Source organism: Phocoena sinus, chromosome 6 (assembly GCF_008692025.1).
Source record: "Phocoena sinus isolate mPhoSin1 chromosome 6, mPhoSin1.pri, whole genome shotgun sequence".
NCBI classification, from domain to species: Eukaryota; Metazoa; Chordata; class Mammalia; order Artiodactyla; family Phocoenidae; genus Phocoena; species Phocoena sinus.
Window position 1 is genome coordinate 86,566,344 of NC_045768.1, and position 21,755 is coordinate 86,588,098.

The 21,755-nt window shown below is 37.5% G+C and overlaps 1 protein-coding gene across 5 annotated transcripts in view; it reads left to right on the forward strand.

Annotated features, from left to right (window-relative positions):
• AOPEP (aminopeptidase O (putative)) overlaps positions 1–21,755 on the forward strand; it is a 371,738-nt gene that overhangs the window by 23,470 nt on the left and 326,513 nt on the right. The gene's annotated exons all lie outside the window — the stretch shown is intronic.

A 21,755-nucleotide genomic window follows, 5' to 3' on the forward strand; every position in this document is an offset into this window, starting at 1 on the left:
TTATGGTTTATTACAGGACACTGAATATAGTTCCCTGTGCTATACAGTAGGACCTTGTTGTTTACCAATGCCAAACTCCTAATTTATCCCTCCCTCACCCCCTTTCCCCTTTGGCAGCCATAAGTTTGTTTTCTGTGTCTGTGAGTCTTTTTCTGTTTCATAAATAAGTTCATTTGTGTCATATTTTAGAAGAATCTGTATTTTTAACAAACACCCTCCCCATTTGACTCTAGTGCGTGTGATCCTCAGACCACACTTTGAGACACGCTGTGGTAGATCTCTGAGAAGAGTTGTGATTTATCTGGTTATAAAACAAATGTTTTCATGAGTTTCTGAGGATATTTATAGATGTGAATCTGAATTGCTAGTAATGAAGCTACCTTAATGTGTAATGTTCAATGGAAATTGATGCTTGGGATGAAATTCTTTGAGAAATCATCAGTAGTCTTCCTAGGTTAAAATGTTCCCAAAGACCATTTTGACAGTATAATATAACACAAAACCAATCAGACTTAAAGGTTTTGTAGTTCTATAATTTATATTTTCTGAACAGTCTTTAGGAAGCCTATCTTTACAGTTATGGGGCTATATATCAAAGCTTCACACAAAGAATAAATTAACTTGAGAAAATACTAGGAAAGTATATCTTTCCACAGTCTCCAAGCCATGTGCCAGAAGCCTAAAAGGCATCAAGAGTGTTAAGAAAATATGTCAGTAAGCCTATTGACCAGAACCCTAAGATCACTTGCAGGGGCAGGAGTAGGTTTATCTAAAATGAGTTATGGGGCTTCCCTGGTGGCGCAGTGGTTAAGAATCCGCCTGCCAATGCAGGGGACATGGGTTCGAGCCCTGGTCCAGGAAGATCCCACATGCTGTGGAGCAACTAAGCCCAGGCACCACAACTATTCATCCTGCGCTCTAGAGATTGTGAGCTACAATTATTGAGCCCATGTGCCACAACTACTGAAGCCTGTGTGCCTAGAGCCCATGCTCTGCAACAAGAGAAGCCACCACGATGAGAAGCCTGTGCACCGCATTGAAGAGTAGCCCCCGCTCGCCACAACTAGAGAAAGGCTGCACACAGCAATGAAGACCCAACGCAGCAAAAATAAATACATAAATAAATTTTAAAAAATGTTTTATGATTTTTTTCTTACATAGATTTTTTTTTTAAGTTGTTATATCTAGCTCTCAGGAAAATGATTAATGAATAAGAATAGGGAAGGAAGCTTTTTTTTTTCCTGTTCTCTTTGCAGAGAGCCTTCAGTTACTATCTTTCTGTATACCTCGCTATTCCAGAATTCAGTTAGGGCTTCTTAAATGGATAAGAGTAAAGACAGTGGCATGTTCTTGATTCACCTACTTAGGATGGATAATTGTCAACAACAGTAGTTGTTCCCTCTGCAGTGGGAAAAGGGAGTAAAAAAGGGGATGATCAATTATTCCAGGGTCTTCAATGTGAGTTTTTTTGAGGAGGGGTTGTATGATGACATCTCCCATCAGGAATGGGAATAAGCTTCTTTAAGGAATCTGTTTCAAACCACCCTTCATACTAATATTTCAGAATGAAATCTAACTCATGTTTCCTTTACACAAGAGGAGCAGATGTAGTAGAGCCCAGACTTTCTCTGCCCTGGAGTCACTACTTTAGTAGTGGGCCCCTCTGCAGGCTTTTAGGACTGGTGTTAACAGGAAGGAAGAAGCAGAGTCAGTAGAAACCCCTTCCCCTGGGCTTCCCTGGTGGCGCAGTGGTTGAGAGTCCGCCTGCCGATGCAGGGGACGCGGGTTTGTGCCCCGGTCCGGGAAGATCCCACATGCCGCGGAGTGGCTAGGCCCGTGAGCAATGGCCGCTTGGCCTGCGCGTCTGGAGCCTGTGCTCCGCAACGGGAGAGGCCACAACAGTGAGAGGCCCGCATACCGCAAAAAAAAAAAAAAAAAAAAAAGCCCTGCCCCATCTGATCATCAGACAGCCTTCCTTCTGCCAAATTCAGCTCTGTTTGACAAGCTGAACATGGCAGTAGCACCCGGACTGTATCATACTGTATCCAAGAACTTGTAGAGAAGACCTAACATCCCTGTTCTTTCAGCTGCTTCCCTCATGGAGGCCTACTGCCCGCCATTTTCCTATACCATCCACGCCAGTACTGTTCTCAAAGACTTTCTCTTGGCCAAGTGCAAGCCCTGTTGCTCCCGTTGAACATGTGCCTTACTTTATAGAAAAGTCCTAACAGTGTTTTTCTGACCATTCTAATTTCCCTGTCACTTTTTAAAGTATAGATATGTTACCAGGCAAAGCTGTTTTTTTTAACCAGTGTTTTCTTGAGTTGTATACAAGATGATTTAAAGTGGTACATGGATAAGCATATTTTGAATTTTAATATATGGGGGAAAAGTGTGTATTAGCACTTCAAACCCACGATTTCATGGTTATTACAAAAGGTGAGTCAATGGTGAAGTGGATTCAAGGAAAATATTTAATAAATAATAATACAGATGGTGTGAGGATGGCAAAAATACTGAAGACGGTACATACGTGACTAAAGCTTGGGAAATACTGTTTTAAACAAATACTCAAGGCTAACACTTTTTGAAATAGTCTTCAAAATAATACCAAAATAAATTCTAAGATTGAAATGCTGTGCCATGTTGGAAGGAGACGTGTATTTAGCATAATTCTTTATCTGTAAGTTCCTGTTGAAATCAATATGTATCTTTTTTAAATAGTCCCTTTAAATTACTAAGCTTATTTTTTTTATTGGAGTATAGTTGCTTTACAATGTTGTGTTAGTTTCTGCTGTACAATGAAGTGACTCAGCTAGATGTATACATATATCCCCTCCCTCTTGGACCTCCCTCCCACTGCCCACCCCATCCCACCCATCTAGGTCATCACAGAGCACTGAGCTGAGCTCCCTGTGCTATACAGCAGGTTCCCACTAGCTATCTATTTTACACATGGTAATGTATATATGTCAACCCTAATATCCCTAATAATCCTTGCTAATATCATTTATATGTTTCTACTGAGTCTTTTGTTCTAAATTATGTAAGATTTTCTATCTTCCATAGGACACTTGTGAGAAAATCACTGTAAAACTTTGTTTAAATGGTTTGCTTTTCTCTTTTCCCCAATTTTTAAAATAACAGCTTTATTTAGATGTAACTCAGATACCATAAAATTCACCCTTTAAAAGTGTACAGTTCAGTGCTTTTTAGTATATTCACACAGTTGCGTAGCCATCACCACAGTTTAATTTTAGGATATTGTCATCACTCCACAAGGAATCCTTTTATCCATTAGTAGTCAGTCCCCATTTTGCCTTTCCCCAGCCCCTGGCAACCACTACTATACTGTCTGTCTCTGCGGATATGCCTGTTTTGGACATTTCATATAAATAGAATCATATAATATTTGGCCTTTTGTGTCTTTCTTTCACTTAGCATAATTTTTTCAAGCTTCATCCATGTTTAGTATATATCAGTATGTCATTCCTTTCTATGGCTGAGTAATATTCCATTGTATGGATATACCACATTTTGTTTTTCCATTCATCACTTGATGGGCATTTCGATTGTTCTGCTGTTTTTAAACAATATTAAAAATACCTGGGGCTTTTGAAGTAGTCATTGGATGACTCTGCAGGTGTGTTCTAGAGGGGATTCATGCTGTGAGTGGGAACTGGATTTCTAGTCCTTTGTGATCATAGATTCAAGGAGTCTGCATCTGTAATCTCTTTATGCTAATAAAATATATTCTCCTACGAGCTAGAGCAGTAACTTTTTCTCCATGGTAGAACATTTGTTACTAATAAACTACTTTCAGATTATTTCTTTAAGGCCAAAATATCAAAAATAGCTTCTATTAAAGACAGTGGTTTTCAGGGACTTCCCTGGTGGTCCAGTGGTTAAGACTCTGTGCTTCTATTGCAGGGGGCATAGGTTCAATCCCTGGTTGGGGAACTAAGATCCTGCATGCCATGTGGCGTGGCTTCAAAAAGTAAAAACAAACAAAAAAACCCAGTGGTTTTCAACATTTCTAGAAGAGGAAATCTTACTTAAAAAGCTGATATTTTTCTCTATATTTTCTTTTCCAATTTCTTTATTTTTACCCTACTGAACCCTGTAACCCAGCTCTATTAATCTAGATCCTGTTTCCAGTATATGAATATTTATGGACATAATAAATTCTATTACTTCTCCTAATAGAGTTTTAAAAGTTTTGTTAATTTTTATCATAGCATAACAAAAATTCCTGGGTAGTTTGATAATGCTTTCATCATTAAATATTAGATATTAAGCCAGTTCTTTTTATTTTTAAAGGCTATAGTAGTTGAATTATATCCACAAAAGTGTTCAATAGTTACTTATCTTGTGCCTGTGGTATGCAAAGCACTTGGTGAAATAATACCCCTTCCTTTTGAATCTGCTATGGTCAAACCTTATTTCAACTGTTGTACTGCATTGAGGACAGTGAGTGACCTCGAGTGTGACCTGGGATTTTTATGAGGGTTTTAGAAACTGTCATGTGAAAATCAGGTGAAAGAACTGATGTTGTTCCATTTTTGAAGAGGTGAAGCCATTCAGAGCTTGTCTATAGGAGTCTTTTCTTCTGGAGAATGGTGGGAAGAAATTTGAGTGAAAGAAGCATATACCAACAAGGCTGGTATTCCTGGCAGCCTAGAAGTAGACCTAAAACATGAGTTTGTGTTCTAGTATCCCATCCTTATTTACCTTTCCGCCATCTTCCAACCCCTAGAATTTCTAGTCCAGTGTCTCATGGTAAGAATGGTTTCTGGATAGTATGTGGCCTATTCAGGGATATATAGAATGTTATATTATTGCATCATCATTAATACATGATTTTAGCTTTAACAAATAGGATATCAACATGTAAAGTGTTGTTTGGTATTATGCAATTTTATATAGTTAACTTTTATTAGGTCGGGATTAAAATATACCTTTCACTTGGTGTGTATGTGTAAGATTTTATTACTCCTTAAAAGGCAGGGCCTGTAGCATAATATAAATTGCAGGACCTGTGACATAGTATAAATTGCCTTGCCAGTAAGCAGTAGAATATGGTGTTTGTGAATGGTGGGAAGACTGGTGATGGTGGATAGCCATGTTTGTATGGGAATACGGGAGTAGTTTTTTACCTGTTTCAGTGTCGCCATTCTCTTTCAACTCATGGATTTAGGATCTAATGCACTTCCTGCGCTTTAAATGGACATTTTTGATCTAGACTTGGACTGTGCTTCAGGCAAAGCGTAGTTTTAAGAGTCTACGATCTGAAATCAGACCATATGAATCTAAATTTCAACTCTGCCATATAATAACTGAATTTAAGGAAGTATCTTCACCTGTCTGGGCCTCAAATTACTCATCTGTAGAAAGGATGAAAAACCTACCTCACTGGGTAGATAGAGGTAAATAGATGCAATGATGTACTTAATACGCCTAGCCTTATAGCAAGCAGCTGTTAGATGGAGTTGCTAATTGTCATTAATACTGCTATGCAAAGGTCAGGTGCCTTCTCAAAGATTTCTGAGTAGTCCGGAGGAGTTCTGAATTGACTGACTCCCCATAGGCTAAAGACTCTGGTCTGCCTGATATCTCTAAGGCATTCTAGATTCATGTTGCTAGCTTGGGACCAATATGTCCTAGGGAAGTTTTTGGTGAGTAGTATTCTCCTGGCCTGCCATAGTCTAGATCTGTTCCCCACCTTGTTTCCTGAACCTCTGAATCGTGGAGTGTTGTGGAGTGGGAGTCCTCTGGCATTTTTTCAGAGGAGCAATGGCTGAATGTGCAGATATTCCATAGGAACACTGGAACCTCAGAGCACTGTGAAAAATTGCACCATTTTATCCTGTAGGAGAAAAGAAGTACCTTCGTCTCAGGGGAGATATAGAAAAGGGCAAGAAAAAAGGTTTTATACTGCGGGGGGGACAAAGTGGACTACATCTAAGTCTCCGTGAGTATCATAAAACTATTCAATTTTATATGATTGAGGTATCCATTCAACAAGTGTCTATTAAGCATTTATGGATACTGCTTAGCTTTGTCTAGGAGAGAGTGTATTAGGAAACCCCTTGGGTTTCATTACTAAGACTGCTTCTCAAATCCAGGTTGGGATCTTTATACTCTTTTCCTGGTGGCAGGTTGCAGAGGCTCAAGCTGGTTTTCTCTCTTCTCAGAACTGCCTGCACCCATTCCTCTCCTTGGATTTTGTTTTTTCTAAGACTGTCTACAGATAAGCCACACTTTCCTTAGCTTTTGCCTTTCCTTGTTGCCCCTATGGTTGTCTTCAGACTCTTAGGGATTTTCTTGCTAATCCTTATGGAAAAAATAGAAAACAACTAACATATGTAGGGTTGTTTAAAGATTTGGAGCTTCTACAATTACAATTACCAATTCAGTGCTGAGATAGTAACTGCTAAAATTGGAGTTGGAAGACAAGATGGGCTTCTGTCTTCTTTATGCTAAGCAGGAAGACCACCAAACCAATTCTGTTCCTTGTACCACTCCTCTCTCTCCTCTATGCCCACTGAAAATCCTTCTTTCCAGCGCCAATGGAGATAGAATCCTGCCTGGTCTCAGGTGTGCAGTTTGCATTTCCAAGTACCTCCAGATGTGATGATCTGTTTTAAAATATACCCGGGGTTTTGTTTTAATCAGGTATGATAGTATGACAGACATGGAGACAAACTGCCTTTGAAAGAAGAGTTTATTATTTACAGTTCCCAGGAGAAGGGAGCTGGCTATGCAGGGTCACACTGGAGGCACCGGGGTTGATCAGGAGGCAGGAGGAGTAAGGGGGAAGCATGGACATGAGCCTTTATTGTGGTTTCTGGGGGAAAGGCAAGGCAGGACAGAGTCAGCAGACTTAGGATTGGCTAGTTTGAATAATTTCAGAGGCTCTGGGCTACAAGGGTGGTCCCTAGTTGTCTGGTATCTTGCCTTGGGTGATTTAGGGTAGGGGAAATATTGGCTTGATGTGTGAGTTAGATAAAGGAGGTGGCTGGGGGTATGGACTCTGGATTGGCTGATTTGCATATTAGCTAGCCCTGGAAGGGGTTGTCTCTCCAGGATCAGCAAGGCCTCAAGATCTCAAGTGTTACAAAATACAGAAAATAAAAAAAAACATGACTAATATCTATCCTTTCCAGTAGAACCGTACTTATCGCAGAGTGATTCCTTTGGGGACATTTTCTTATTGAATGATGCAAAGAGTGGTAAAGTGTATCCCCAGAGTTTACAGTCTAGCTTAGTATTGATAGATAAAGGCTGCACACATGAAACTGTGACTAGTCATGCAAGACACAACTTTATGTGCTAGGAAGATCCACACAGTGTAATGGAAGTTCAGTGAAAGGGGAGATCAGAGTGTCCTAGAAACAATATAGGGCAGTGATTAAAAGGACAGTCTTTGGAGTCAGACTGCTGGGTTCATCTGGCTTCATAATTGATTAGTCGTATAACCTTCAGCAAGTTGTTTAATCCTTGTGTTTTAGTCTCCTCATCTGTAAAATTAGTTTAATGATACCTACCTCATAGAGTCATTATGAGACTAAGTGTTAGTACATTGAAAGTACTAACTTTAGAACAAAGCCTAGCACTTAGTAAGTATTCATTAAGTGTTGGCTGATTTTAGGACTGTGGAGGAAGTTTAGTGGAATGGATAGAACTGACCTTTCCTTTAAGGAGGAGAGAGAGGAATTGTTCCTTTGTTTGGGCAGGGGATGGTATGGGGTGGTGAGTCTGTCAGATTCAGGTAAAAGAGGTTGATCTGGTAGGATGTTTGAAAAAATAGGTTGGTGAGAGCTTTGATACTAAGGAGTTTGCGTTTTTTGTTTTTTTTTTCTTTAAACCACAGAAATTCATTTGAGGCATGCCATTTTGTTTTATTTTATTTTTTAAAAGCGGGGACATGATGATAAATTAGTGCTTCAGGGACCTTGGTCTTGGTGGTGTGGTTTTGGAGAGAGGAGAGGCTTGGGTCAGAGTGTACAAGCTATGAGATAGCAATAGAAGCAAGCATCTTTAAAATCTTTGTGGTTTAAAAAAATAGAGATATGTCTCTGGCTCATGCTGCATGTCCATCACAGCTCAGTTGGAGGCTCTCCTTTATCATAGTCATTCAGAGACCCAGACTGATAGAATAGCCAGTATCTCATATTTTGGTTGCCTTGAGAGGGAAAAGAACACTCTAGAGGGTCGTGCACCAGCAATTAAATACGAGGCCATTTACAACTCATTGGGTACAACTAGTCACATGGCAGTAACCAACTACAAGGGTTCCAGAAATTGTAGTTTTCTGTGTTTGAGAGGAGGGGCCAGGGAGGTAAAACTGGAAATATTTGTAAATAGCACTAATGACTGCTTACCATACACGGAGACTCATTTAGAAGGTTGTTGTATGATAGTTCAAGTAGGGGGTCTTAGCTTCTGAATTAGGGTTGTTGCAGTCAATGTGGAGAAGAGTTGGATGGAAGACAATTTGAAGGAAGAAAATTTAAAGGTTGGTAATTGATTGGATAGAGTTACAAAGGAAAGAGGAGTCAGGATGAGGCAAAACTTTTGGGCCCAGTGGAAGGTGATGCTGCCGTAACAGACGGAAATATGGAAGTTGTTGTCTGTTAAGGGAGTGGCAGGATGGTAGTTGGATGCCCTACAGGCCTCTAGAGCTGTGCTCCTTGAAATGTAGTCCACGGCCAGTGTCTACCCACAAACTAGTTGGTCTGCAAGAAGAGGAGTGCAGAAATAAAGAGTAATAATTTAGAAACTGTTATAGTAATTTTTGTCTTTTTTTCCTATGCTGTTGTTTGTTCTGATTATGTTTAAATTAAATCTAATAATTTTAAAATAGGGGCTTGTATTTTGTATGTCTTTTTTCTTTTTTTTTGTGATTTGTTTTTATTATATTTTACAAAAGTATTGACCTGTAACAGGGGAAAAAATGACTAGCCCCTTACCATAGATAGTTTGAGCAGCATTGCTTTGGAGATAGGTGACAGGGACTTAACGATCAGAGCTGTTGATAAGGTGTTGAGTCCTTTCCATAGAATGATTAGTTGAGTATCTGATATGTGAGCAAAAGGAAGACTCCAGAATGGAAGAGGGCCCAGGACTGAGCCTTGGGGGAACACCCAGTGTTCTGGAGTCAGAGATGTAAGAGGAAAGGTAGGTACTACAATGTCTTAGGAATCATCGGAAGGTAGTAGTGTCAGATGCCACAGAGAGTCAAGAAAAATGAGGACTGAGGTCAAGCTAGATGTGGTAAGAAGTAAGTCATTGTGAATGTTTAAAAGTAAACTTTCAGTGAAGTGGTTTGGTCAGTTGCCAGATTTCAACAGTTATAAGAAATGTGTGATCATACAATGGAAGAGGTATAAATTACCAGTTGAAAAACTTTGATAGCAAAATGAAAGCAAAGACTAGAATGGTAGTTATTGGGCCAAGAAAGGGAAAACACATTTATGTTATCCTTGTTTCTTTCCAGCATGAAAGCCTGAGCAACTTTAAACGCTCCTGTCAGCTGAGAGGTGGGAAAGTAGATGTGCGAAGAAGGAAGGAGGTGGCAGTGGTCTGTGGCCAGGAGCAGGAGTGGAAAGTAGAAGCCATGGCAGTGAACCTGGGGGTGGAGATGAGGGTGGATTGAAGAGGAATGGTGCAGAACCCATATAACTACTGGGAGGTGGCAAACCGAGTGTGGTCAAGGGGCAAACATGGGAACTTGCAAATCTCAGCTGACTCAGATGGGAAAATACAAGGGGGCGCTTTACTGGGGTCAAGCATTAATGCGGTGGATGTGGTCACAGTTAAGAAAGCAGGGACTCAGAAGCCCTTGTGAGAGTATCCATGAAATGGCTTGAAATTGTGATTATGGGTTCAGCTTAGGAAATTCAACTTCCTACTCTAGTCAATGCTCAGTAAATAGGAGTATTGAATAATAATGTAATGGAAGGAGGAATGGAGTGGGGTTACTTAATCCTCAGTCATAATTAAATGAAGAATAAAAATATGGTATAAAATGGATATAGGATAAAATTATTTAATTATATTTATAGCTAATATTTAGAAACACAGTCATTATTCTTCAAAAGTAAGAAAAGAATAAACGTGTGAAGTTAGGTGCACTAAACATTATAAAGTTTGAAAAGCGCCTCAAAATTCCTACCGGTCAGAGAACTATGTTACTGATCTCTCATTTTCATTGAACTGTCTCTTCTTTTAAGTGTTAGAGTGGGACAAGAGCTGGGCAGAGATGCAGTGTCTATTGTTTGTACCCACTTCTCCCTTCCCTGACCTAATTATTCTCCCTTCACCGTCCTGAACTCAGTCCTCAGGAGTCCCCTCACCTTGGCTGTTGTCTGTGATGGGCCTTTTTTTTTGGTTTCCAAATGACATTGATACAAGGTGGCATGGCCTGGTTACTCTGTAGGATTGCCATGCACTAGAGGCCATGTATATAGTGATTAAGAACACTCTGGAGTCCAGCTGCATGAGTTCACATGTTGGTAATCTTGGGCACTTAGCCTGTCTGGGGATAATTCCCTCATCTGTAAAAGGGGATAGTAAGAATAAAAAGGATTTCAAGAGAGTAGGAGAGTGGTGGCTACATAGTAAGCACTCAATAAATAATAAATTCTTCTAAGTAGATACTCTCTAATAGATGTTTTCACTACCTTTCACTAGTTTTAAGTTTTTCATAGTGCACTTTTAAAAAAAAAAACCTGACAAATCGGGTGATTTGCCCCTGGATAGTGGAAAGTTGTCTGGATATATAAAGTCCTGTTCCTTGAGCAAGATGACAAAGACCAAGGGAAGAGGGAAGGATAAAGGATTATAGGAGGACATGGTCAAACTTGATAGGAGAGGTGTAGCTACAACAGACAATGTTCTGATTGATTCATTCTTTGTTGTGTTCTATTGATATGTCTTTAATAGTTTTGACACAGAAAGGTTATTTTCTAATTTAGGTATTTCATTTTAAATCTTTAATTGTTGGTAGTTCCCAAAACAAATAAGTCAGTGTTGATGAAGACACATCTCCTAAGGAGGAATCAGATATCGAAGTTAAGAAGGTAAGTAACCTTTCCAGTGCCTTCACTGGCCGGCCTCCGTGGGCAAGTATGACTTCTTGAAAAAGGCGTAGAAGAGCAAAATCTCCTTTTCTGTATAACTGTAACGAGTTCTCCCAGGAGTCCTTTTCCGATCACTCTGCTATAATTTAGTTTAAGTGGCACTTTTTTAGAAAACTGAAACAAGGTGTATTTTGTGAGCAAGTAGCAATCAAAGGGATAAATTCCTTCCTCTTTGAAAATGGAGTGAAATCACTTCTAATATGATCTTTGCAATGCCTGATGATAATGTGAGCATAAACACATTAGGCACCAAAGAGGAATGGCATCTGGATGCTAAGATGTGATCAGAACAGCCAGAATAAACACAAGCTGCCATGAGGGAATCTGAGTTCCATCATACCACATCATGTTGAAGCATAACTCAGTGTACTGATACTGATGCGAGTAGAATCAGTTTTTGTTTTCAGTGTTCACATTTTCGACCTCTGTCTCCCTCACCCCTTGACTGGTTTGTTGTAATATATAAATCAAGCCACAGCTGACAGTGATTTGCTTTCTTTATCCAGGAAAAGGTCTTTGGCTCTGATTCTGACTTGGCTTCACTGCATTATCTTCATCACAAGCACTTTTTGTAATTTCTGCAACAACCTTAACTCTAGTTGTTTTTGTTTTTTGCATATACATATCACAATAGGGTCTTTCATTACATGATCACAATGATCACAAATTATATGCAGTCACTCTTATATGCTTCATGAAAGCAGTAAGTTTAAAGAAAAGAGATACTATTTAAAACTTGAGACCAGAGAGCATAGTTTATCTTATTTATAGTTTGGCTTAAAGATTGGTATTTAAGTTACTATCCTACCACATGTGGTAATCCTGCAAAGTGCTATATATTTTTATTTATAGTTAAGGGAATAAAGCAAAATCCCCTTTTCATTATGTTATCTTGCATTATTTACTCAGTGATAAATGACGTTGCCTCGCGGGCACGAGTTTTGTGATGAAAGACCCTATTGTAGCATGTATTTATATGGGGGAGGGGGAAGGTTGTTAGAGTTATGGTTCCCAAGGGAATTTAAACTCCGAATATCCTGGTACTTATTCAGTTAAAACATATAGCTTAATGTTGTTTTAACACTGTAATTTTACTTGAAGTAAAAGAAAAATTAAAAGGAATGAACAAAGGGGAAAAACTTAAAGTTAAAATGCCAGAAACCAAATACAGTGACTGAAAGCATGTCAGCATGTCCCAAACTCAAAGATTAAAATTGTACCAGAGATAATGGTGATCTTTTGATTGGCTTGTTTCTGCTGTTTAAAAATTACTTCAACTTTAAAAGTTTATTAACTGTTTAAGAGCAAATGATTTCTATTAAATTGAGGATATATGAAAATGAGGATCTGAAAGAAAAGTTCTGAGGGACTTGAGAGTTTAATAAGCTGCTCAAACCTTTGAGTAGAAAACCTGTTCCATGCTATGTCCGTTTGTCCAATATTCATAAGAATTTATACTTGAAGAAGGAAAGAGCTAGATATTTTGGAGGGAGGGTTAGTATATTAGAATATATTTGTTTTGAAATAGAATTTTAAAAAAGACATAAATGAGAGGAGATACCAATGTTGAATAAAGTAGAAATTAATTCAATCTCAACTCATTCAGAATTTTGGATAATTTTAACCAGAAATGGGCTGCCATTTTGCTAGGTATAAAAATAAGGACTTCCTAACAAATTATAAGATTTTAGGACTAATATAGTTGAGGCAAATGTACTTTGCTCCCAATTCACTGAGCACTTAAGATATAATTCCATTGTCTTCTGGGCCCCCATTGTCTCTGATAAGTCAAGTGACATTCTGATGAGAGGCCAGCTATCATTTGTGTTACTGTCCCCCAATGTAATATTTTGTTCTGGCTGCTTTCAATTTTTAAAGTTTTTGATTCTCAGCAGTTTGACTATGATATGCTTAGGTGTGGTTTCCTTTGCATTTGTCTTGTTTGGGTTTGTTCAGATTCTTGAATCTTTAGATTTATATATCTCACCAAATTTGTAAAATTTTAACTATTCTTTTAAAAATAAATGGTTTCTTTCAGAACACTTTTAGATTTACTAAAAATGTTGTGAAGATAGTATAGAACTCTCACATACACCATCCAGCTTCCCCTAATGGTATACATAATATACATATAATCATGATGTCTTTGTTAAATGATAAAAGTAACATCAGTACAATGATATGAACTACAGTTTTTCCACGAAAAAAAACTACAGTTTTTTTTTTCTTTCCTGTTTTAGGATCCAATGTAGGATACCGCACTACATTCCATTTTCATATCCCCAAGTCTCCTCCAATCTGTAACAGTTTCTTAGATTTTACTTGCTTTTCATGCCTTGAATTTTAATTTTTTTAATTTTTATTTTTGGCCACGCCGCGTGGCGTGTGGGATCTTAGTTCCCGGACAAGGGATGGAACCTGCGCCCCCTGCAGTGGAAGCATGGCATCCTAACCACTGGATTGCCAGGGAAGTCCCCATGCCTTGACATTTTTGAAGAGTACTGGTCAAGTATTTTTTAGAATGTCCCTTAATGTCAAGTTTGTCTGGTGTTTTCTTATGCTTAGACTGAGGTTATTGGTTTTGGGAAGAATACTACAGAGGTAAAGCGCCCTTCTTATCAAATCAAATCAGGCAATAATGATATTGATATGACTTAATAACTTTGATAATGTGGTCAAGTTTATGTCTGCAGGTTCCTCTACTGTAAACTTAGTATTTTTCCTTTTCCATTCTCTATTCTTTGGAAACAAGTCACTAAATGCAGCTTATACTCAAGAGGAGGGAAATTAAACTCTACTTCTTGGAAGAGGTAGTACCTACATCTAATATTTGGAATTCTTCTGTAAGGAAGATGTATCCTACCCTACCTCCCCTCTGCCCATTTATCAATCATTTGTTTATATTAAAATAGAGTCATCATAGGTATTTATTTTATTCTTTGGGTTCTAATCCAGTACTATCACTATTTATGATCTTACTCAGATTGTTCCAGCTTTGGCCATTGGAAGCTCTTTCAGTTGGTTCCTATGTCCTTTTTAGATGCCCCTTCCTTTTTTTTTTTTTTTTTTAAACTTCCTTACTTTGGGGCCTATATGATCCTCCAGGCTCATCTTATGTTTTCCCTGTCCCAGTACCAGAGTCAGCCCTTTCTCCAAGGAGGCCTGGTTCCTGTTATTGGAAAAGGTATTTAGAAGCCACGATCTGGGTGCTGCTTGTTCTCACTCTTCATTATTTTTTAAATATTTTATTGAGGTAAAATTGGTATGTAACATTACAGTTGACCCTTAAACAACATGGGTTTGAACTGCAGGTCCACTTACATGCAGATTTTTTTCAATAAATACGAACTACAGTACTACATGATCCATGGTTGTTATGTGCTGATGCAGAACCATGTATTTGAAGTGCTGATTATAAGTTATACACAGATTTTCAACTGCACAGGGGGTTGGCACCCCTAACCCTGCTTTGTTCAAGGGTCAACTGTATATTAGTTTCAGGTATACACTATAATAATTTGATATTTGTATACACTAAAAAGTGATTATCACAAAAATTCTGGTTACCATCTGTCACCATACAGTTAATCCCCTTTTCATCCACCCCCAAACCCCTTCCCCACTGATAAACTACCAATCTGTTCTTTGTATCTATTAGTTTAGTGTAGTTTTGTTTGTTCACTTGTTTTGGTTTTTAGATTCCACAAATAAGTGAAATCATACAGTATTGGTCTTTCTCTGACTGACTTGTTTCACTTAGCATAATACCCTCAAGGTCCATCCATATTGTTGAAAATGACAAGATTTCCTTCTTTTTTATGGCTGAGTAGTATTACATTATGTATATATAACTCACATCTTCTCTATCCATTTATCCATCAGTGGGCACTTAGGTTGTTTCCGTATCTTGGCTAATGTATGTAATGTTGCAGTGAATGTAGTGGGTGCATATATCTCTTCAAATTAGTGTTTTTGTTTTCTTCGTTATACCCAGAAATGGAGTACCTGGATCATATGGTAGTTCTATTTTTAAGTTTTTGAAGAACTTGCATACTGTTTTCCATAGTGGCTGTACTAATTTACATTCCCCCCAACAGTGTAGGAGGGATCCCACCTCTCCACAACCTCTCCAACACTTGTTATTTCCTGTCTTTTTGATAATAGTCATTCTGACAGGTGTAAGATGATATCTCATTGTGGTTTTGATTTGGATTTCCCTGATAATTGATGTTGAACATCTTTCCATGTGCCTGTTGGCCATCTGTATGTCTTCTTTGGAAAAATGTCTATTTAGATGCTCTGTCCAGTATTTAATCACCTTTTTTGTTGTTATTGAGTTAGATGAGTTCTTTATATATTTTGGATATTAGTCATTTATTGGATATATGATTTGCAAATAACTTCCTCCATTCAGTAGGTTGCCTTTTTGTTTTGCTGAAGGTTTCCTTTGCTGTGCAGAGCTTTTTAGTTTGGTATAGTCCCATTTGTTTATTTTTGCTTTTGTTGCCATTGCCTTTGGAGTCAGATCCAAATACACACACAAACACGTGTGTGCGTGCACACTTGCACACACACACGCACACATATAGAAGAGTGATGTGAAGGAGTTTACCACCTGTGTTTCTTTTAGGAGTTCTATGGTTTCTCAGTTTACATTCAAGTCTGTAATCTGCTTCAAGTTAATTTTTGTGTGTGGTATAAGGTAGTGGTCCAGTTTCATTCTTTTGCATGTGGCTGTCCAGTTTTCCCAATACCATTTATTGAAAAGTATTTTCAATACTTTTGTATTGTATGTATGTTGTATATTCTTGGCTCCTTTGTTATAAATTAGTATACGTGTGGGTTTATTTCTGGGCTCTCTATTCTGTTCCATTGATCTATGTGTCTCTTTTTATGCCAGTATTATACTATTTTGATTACTATAGCTTTGTAGTATAGTTTGAAATAGGGAGCATGATACATCCAGCTTTGTTTTTTTTTCCTCAAGATTGCTTTGGCTATTAAGGATCTTTTGTGGTTCCATACAAATTTTAGAATTATTTGTTCTAGTTCTGTGAAAAGTGTAATTTTGATAGGGATTGCATTGAATTTTTAGATTGCTTTGGGTGGTATGGGCATTTTAACAGCATTAATTATTTCAGTCCATGAGCGTGGAATATCTTTCCATTTGTTTATGTCTTCAGTTTCTTTAATCAGTGTCTTATAGTTTCCAGTGTTTAGGTTTTTCATCTTCTTGGTTAAATTTATTCCAAGATATTTTTTTCTTTTTGATGCAGTTGTAAATGCGATTGTGTTCTTAACTTCTCTTTCTGATATTTTGTTACTGCTGTATAGAAATGCCACAGATTTCTGTATATTAAATTTGTATCCTGCAACTTTATCAAATTCTTTTGTACTTCTAAGAGTTTTTTGCTGGAGTCCTTTGAGTTTTCTTTACATAGAGTATATCATCTGCAAATAGTGATGGTTTTACTTCTTCCTTTCTTATTTGGATGGCTTTTATTATTTTCTTGCTTAATTGCCATGGCTAGGACTTCCAATACTAAGTTGAATAAAAATTGCAAGAGTAGGCATCCTTGTATTGTTCCTGATCTTAGAAAAACAGCTTTCAGCTTTTCACTGTTAAGTATGTTGTTAGGTGTGGGTTTGTCCTATATGGCCTTTATTATGTAGAGGTATGTTCCCTCTATTCTCATTTTGTTGAGAGTTTTTATCCTAAATGGATGTTCAATTTTGTCAGATGCTTTTTCTGCATCTATTGAGATGCGCATATGATTTTTATCTTTAATTTTGTTAATGTAATGTATCCCTATGATGATTTGCTGTGTTGAACCATCCTTGGATCGCTGGAATAAATCCCACTTGATCATAGTGCAGGATCTTTTTAAAGTATTGTTGGAATTAGGTTACTAATACTTTGTTGAGGATTTTTGCATCTTTGTTCATTGGGGATATTGGCCTGTAATTTTCTCTTCTTTTGTTTTCTTTTCCTTTTGTGGTGTCCTTGTCTGGTTTTGGTATGAGGGTAATGATGGCCTCAAAAAATGAATTTGTAAGTGTTCCCTTCTCTTCAGTTTTTTGGAACAATTTGAGAAGGATGTGATTAAATCTTCTTTGAGTGTTTGGTAGAATTTACCACTGAAGCCATCTGGTCCTGGACTTCTGTTTGTTGGGAGGTTTTTGATACTGATTCAGTTGCCTTACTAGTAATTGATCTATTCAAGATTTTTTATTTCTTTATGATTCAGTGTTGGAAGACTGTATGTTTCTAGGAATTTATTTTTTTCTATGTTGTCCAGTTTGTTGGCATATAATTGTTCATAGTAGTCTCCTATGTTCTTTTGTATTTCTGTGGTATCAGTTGTAACTTTTCCTCTTTCATTTCTGATTTTATTTATTTGAACTTACTGTCTTTTTTTCTTGGTGAGTCTAGTTTTGTTTATCTCTGCTCAGTTTTCCTTTTAGTTCATTTATTACAGCATTTATGTCCTTAATTATAATACTAATAGCTGCTTTAAGGTCCTTGCCTGCTAATTCTAATATTTTGGTCCACTCAAATCAGTTTCCCTTGATTGCTTTTTCTTTGAATACGGGTCCTATGTTCTTGTTTCTTTTATGCCTAATAATTTCAGGTTTTATCTTGGACATTGTGTTGATATTTTATAGAAACTCTGGGTTCCTTATGTTCCTCTAAGCAGTACTAAATGTTTTATTTTATCAGGCAGTTAACTTGGCTGAACTCAAACTTCTGACTTTACCTTCCCTGCATTAGGCAGCAGTAAAAATCTCAGTTTAGTTCTGTTCATTTAGCATAAGAGGACTGTTTGGTTTGCCCCGAACATGGGGTCAGTTAGAAAATTGGGCAGTTTATATGTAGAATATGAGGCTCTCATCCTTCCTGAAGTTTTCCTTCTTTACCTTCTAGCTGCTGAGTCAGTTCTGAACTCTGTCCTCCGATTCTTCAGCCATTGAAATTGCAGATTTCAGTCTGAATTTTAGCTGCTCTGCCTAGCACCAAGTAGGGCCTACTGTTAGATGAAAAACTGTAAAATAGGAAGCTCAGTGCCATTCTCTTCTCCCAGGTGTCAACTACCTGCAGTTTCTGTGAGCTTTTTGCTTATTCCCATATGCCTTCAGATTTTTTTTGTTGTTGTCTAGAGTTTATAAGTGTTGTCAATGGGAGGATTGGTCTGATATAAGCTATTCCACTACTACCAGAAGGGGCACTCCCCTTCATTTTAGAGGAAGAATAATATTAATTAAATAGTTATAGAAACAGATGTAAAGCTAAAACTTTTTTTGTGCTGCAAAGTACACAGTGCTGTGAGATATCATAATAGGGTAATTTGACTTAATCAGTGAGGTCAGGAAAGCTTTCCTTGAGGACATGGTGGGGAGAGCAAGAGAGTTACTAGACAAAGGGAAAATTGAAGATGATTCCATGTATTCGTTGAATGAATGAATAATATAATCCAGCTTTCTCTGCATCTTGGCTTCTTTCTTTGCACATATTCTTATCCTCTTAATCTTTAATCATCTCTCCAGGCTTCTGTGATGATGAATGGGTATCTATAGCTATGGTCCTTATAAAATTATTCAGTGAAGCATGTCCTTCATGAAAATTTCTTGAGCCAAAGGACTTGTGGGTATGGACTATTTAAGTGGTATAGCAGGGTTCATGGCTTTATGGTCCATATGATCAACTGAGTTAAAAGGAAATCCCCCTCCCAATATCAGGTATTTAGAAATGCTGGGTAAAATATAACAACATACACATGGCTACACACACACAGACACACATACACGCAAATTCCAAACCAAGAAAGGCTTATCTTAGTTGACCAAAATGGAGAGGGAATGGAAAGTTAGTATGATGAATAGGAGTCTAATCTAAGAGGCTCTCACAGAGGAATAGGTATAAGCCTTAATAGCTGGGTGTGGCGGGGGTGGGTAAGGGAGACTTGATCTCCACCAAGGAAGGGGTACCCAGCCATGGACTCAGTACATGTGGAGAACTAAAACTGAATTATTTGTGTAAAGCCAGAAGCCATAAGGGGGAGATCCCTACATTCAGTGGAGAAAGAAAATTCCGTTACACTGTCCCAACAGAGAGGCAAGGAAATCTGCTGTCTACTCAGGGCTAGACATGGAAAGAATTCCCAAGTCCTTCAACTGAAGGAGCACACTGTATCCTGAGCAAGCCAAATAAAAATAAATCCACATTTAGTCACATTGAATGAAACTGTAGAAACTCAAAGATAATGAAAGAATATAAAAGCTACTAGGGAGAAAAAACAGTAAATATCAAGAAATGCAAATTGATTACAAACTTCTTATCAGCAAAAAGATGTCAGAATATAGTAGAGTAATATATATTCAAAGTGCTAAGTGAAAATAACTGTCAGCCTAAAAGTCTACACTTAAATGATCATTTAATAGTGAGGATGTATTAAAGACATTTTCAAACATGCAAGTGTTGAAAGAGTTTACTACTCCCAGATTCCTCCTGAAAGAGTTACTAAAGATATACTTAAGTAAAAAGGAAATTGTAGCAAATTGTATTTTCCTAAAGGGGTCATAACAATATCTACCATCCTACATGCTCTTCTCCAATGTTACCTAACCAGAGGTGGAGTTGAATTCCCTCTTCTTGAATCTGGACTGGCCATATGACTCTCTTTTGAAACCAGTAGCATCTGGTGGAAGTGATACCACTTCCACAAGCCCTTGACCTTTGAGGCTAGATCAGAAAAGGTCATTCAGCTTTCAACTGGTTCTTTGGGACACTTGCTCTGGAGGCTGCCAGGTACCGTATAAGTTTTCTGACTATTCTGAGATTTCCATGTTAGAGAGGTTTTGTGTAGCCACTCTGATCATCAGACCTCCCAGACATGCCCATTCTCCACTGAGTGCCATAGTCAAATTCATAAGATTCAGAAGAATGCCCTGTCTGAGTAATATATATAAGGTGTATAATAAATATATTTTATATTTATAAAGAATATAATAAAATCTTGCTTTTTGAAGCTATAAAATTTTGGGTTAATTTGTTATGTAGCAATAGTAACTGTAATAAAACTGAACCCCGAAAGAAGGAGTGAAATGTATGAATCCACCATGAGCAAGGAAGCTTGTGAACAAATAAGTACTGACTTTTTCCTGAGTTGGATGAAGGTTGTTGAAAACAATGTGATGCTAAGATATTAGCAACAATAATATGGAAGCTGGTATAGAGTAGGGAAGAGGAAGGAAGGACTCATGATAAGACTTTCTATGGTCCTTGTATTTTTCAGAGATTGACTTTAAGTAGGCATATTCAAGAAAAGAAATAGATTGTATAAGGTATGAACAGTAGAGGGAAAAAAGAGAATTCAGAAAAATTCAACAAAAAGTAGAAAAGTAAAAGCTAAGAAGCAAAGAAATTCATGGTAAAAAGAAAGCACAAAATAACTTGGTTGAGACTAGTGCTCTTATAATCATGATAAATGTAAATAAAATTAATTTCAGTTATCTAAATGACTATATATTAAAAAAAATACAGCCCAATGTTGCTTAAAAAATATACCCAAGGCAAAACAACCCAAAGAAGTTAAAAATAAATGGATAGAGAAGATATATCAGTATATCAGGGAAAAAAAAAAAACAGAAAGCAGGTGTGACAATATTAATATTAGGCAAAATGGAATTCTAGGTGTTTTACCCAGGAAACACTTGCACATGTGTACCAGGAGACATGTACAAGGATGTTCATTGCAATATTGTAAGAATGAAAAATTTGAAATAACTGAAATTTCTATAGTAGGAAAATGTATGGCTAAATTGTGGAATATTCAGGGACTTCCCTGGTGGCACAGTGGTTAAGACTCTTCATTCCCAATGCAGGGGGCCTGGGTTTGATCCCTGGTCAGAGAACTAGATTCCATATGCATGCTGCAACTAAGAGTTCACATGCCACAACTAAGGAGCCCATGAGCCGCAACTAAGGAGCCCGCCTACTGCGACTAAGACCTGGTGCAACCAAGTAAATTAAAAAAAAGTATGGAATATTCATATCAGGACAACGTATAGCAATTAAATAAGCTAGATTTATTTGCATTTTCATGGCTATATTTTGCATCTATTTGAGTGAGAGAAATAAGTTACAAAATAACATGTTAGTGTGACATTTCTAAACATAATACATTTGCACTTCTAAGATTCCTTCTAATTCTGAAATCATCAAATTTCACATCAATAAGCTATATTCCTATGACTATATGCATCTGACTATCTGAGGAAGTATGCCCAGAAACAATATACTTCAGTAACCTAATTACTGTCATTAAGAGCAATCACTGTATCCTAAAGAATGAACACACTTGCAATAGAAGACAACTGTCTTCCTCTGAACAAGTAATCTGTAGAATTAAATATTTTGTAACTGTTCCCAGTATGCTCAATGCTATGTAATAAGCATATATGCAAAACTCTCTCCTTTTCCCTTGAGTTGCTTACAAGAAAAGAGATGTGGCAGAAAGAAGTACAGGTGTATGATGAGAAGAAGAAATGAGAGCTGTCTGGAAGAAGATGTTTAAGCAATAACTTTCTTCTAGAACCTATGCAGACCAGAAT